This window comes from Hyaena hyaena, unplaced genomic scaffold, assembly GCF_003009895.1.
Source record: "Hyaena hyaena isolate Hyena2069 unplaced genomic scaffold, ASM300989v1 scaffold_895, whole genome shotgun sequence".
NCBI classification, from domain to species: Eukaryota; Metazoa; Chordata; class Mammalia; order Carnivora; family Hyaenidae; genus Hyaena; species Hyaena hyaena.
In genome coordinates this window covers 25,777-27,807 of record NW_024081529.1, presented here as the reverse complement: position 1 = coordinate 27,807, position 2,031 = coordinate 25,777, and the positions used below count along the sequence as shown (strand labels likewise).

Genomic DNA, 2,031 nt, shown 5'->3' with positions numbered 1-2,031 from the left:
GGAAGGAAGGAAGGAAGGAAGGAAGGAGGAGCAAAGAGGAGAGAAGAAAAGGAGCCATGCCTTCAAAGACAAATATCTCATCAGCACATAGTGATTCTCTAGACCAAGAGACAGAGCAAATCACCATCCCACGGTGACTTTTTTGGTTCCTAAAACCAAAGGAGAAATCAAATTCCTTTTACAATCACGATCACCTTCTAAAGAGCCTGGGTCCTCTTAAAAGAGGTGTTTGCTTGGTTGGGTTTGTTCTGCAGGATGTCATGGTGGAATTGCATATGCAAAGATGAACACAGAACTGAGTTTAGGTGCAGAGGCTAAAACGAGCTGAATGACTCAACCAAAACCAGAATGCAGATAATTTTGAGTGACTGAAAATATTTTACACTAAAAAGAGTGAGGATGAAGAATTGAAAAGGAAGTATTGGAGTAAGCAACATGACGCTAGGGACTCTGGGAGAGATGAAGTGACCCCTGGTGGGTTCTTAAGGGTATGTCCCTTAAGGAAGCCCTCACGTCACATTGTGTGTGACAGCTATGACTAAAACCAAATCTAAATGTTTATTAGTGGGGAAATGGATAAATCGTGGACTAGTCATGCAGTGGAATATTATACAGCCACTAAGGAATAAGTGGAAACTACTTGCATCGATGTTGAAGAAAAGAAAAGCAAGTAGGGGCACCTGGGTGACTCAGTCAGTTAAGCAACTGACCCTTGTTTCAGCTCAGGTCATGGTCTCATGGTTCGTGGGATTGAACCCCAAGTTGGGCTCTGTGCTGACAATGCAGAGCCTGCTTGGGATTCTCTCTCTCCCCCTCTCCCTGTCCTTCCGCTGCTCACACACACACATGTAGTATCTCTCTCAAAAATAAATTAACTTTAACAATTATTTTTAATGTTTATTTCTTTTTGGAGAGAGAGAGGCAGAGCATAGGCAAGGGAAAGGGCAGAAAGAGAGAGAGGGAGACACAGAATCTAAAGCAGGCTCCAGGCTCTGAGTTGTCAACACAGAGCCCAATGCAGGGCTCCAACCCACAAATCTTGAGATCACGATCTGTGCCGAAGTCAGACACTTAACCAACTGAACCACTCAGGAGCCCCCAAAATAAATTAACTTTTTTAAAAATTTTTATTTATTTCTGAGAGAAAGAGAGAGACCATGTGAGCAGGGGAGGATCAGAGAGAGAGAAGGAGACAGAATTCGAAGCAGGCTCCAGGCTCTGAACTAGCTGTCAGCACAGAGCCAACACGGGGCTCAAACCCACGAACTGTGAGATCATGACCTGAGCTGAAGTCGGACGCTTAACCAATTGAGCCACCCAGGTGTCCCCAAAATAAATTAACTTTAAAAAGATAAGCAAGGCATGGCCCCTGAGCAAGGATGACACACAAATTCGTGAAGCATTCCATATTTTTAACGTTGAAAGGCTCCGGCCACTTTCAATAAAAACCTGGACTGGAAATAAATAAATAATAATAATAAAAAGAAAAGCAAGTAAACAATGTCATATACAGTGTTATGTATTATATACATCAAATACATACAACATTTGATATATTTACAGGTAAAGACAGGTCATACAAGAACCTATACTGATGACGGCCACATACATAAGTAAAAGAAGTAAAAAACCAAGCATGAGAATAACATTCATTTAATGGGAGCAGCTTTGTACTGGCAGACGGAAAGGAACAAGAATATTTCGGATATAATAATTATTATTAATTAATAACACTATACTATTAGCTGCTTCTGCCTGATACTTTAAATATTTCAAAATTTGAATTTTCTCCATTTTAATCCCAAATACTCCGTAATTTAAGGACATTTGAATCCAGGAACATTAAGGCTGAAATAGCCTGCATTTCAAGATTAAACACTTTGCTCTCCCCTAATTCCCTGCCCCCACTAATGGTCCCCCACAGTTTCACAAAAATCTTCTACACACATGGGGATTTATAACTGTAATTTTCATGGCGATCATAGAAAGGAGTTGAGTCCCACACCTGGGTCAGCACAATGGGAAAGAGCA

General features: G+C 41.0%; 1 non-coding gene across 1 annotated transcript; it reads left to right on the top strand.

The window, feature by feature from the left end:
* The first annotated feature begins 1,312 nt into the window (after positions 1 to 1,312).
* Positions 1,313 to 1,414, top strand: LOC120222630. The gene has a single exon (XR_005526093.1). It is a non-coding gene; the product is annotated as a U6 spliceosomal RNA (small nuclear RNA).
* The last annotated feature ends 617 nt before the right edge of the window (positions 1,415 to 2,031 follow it).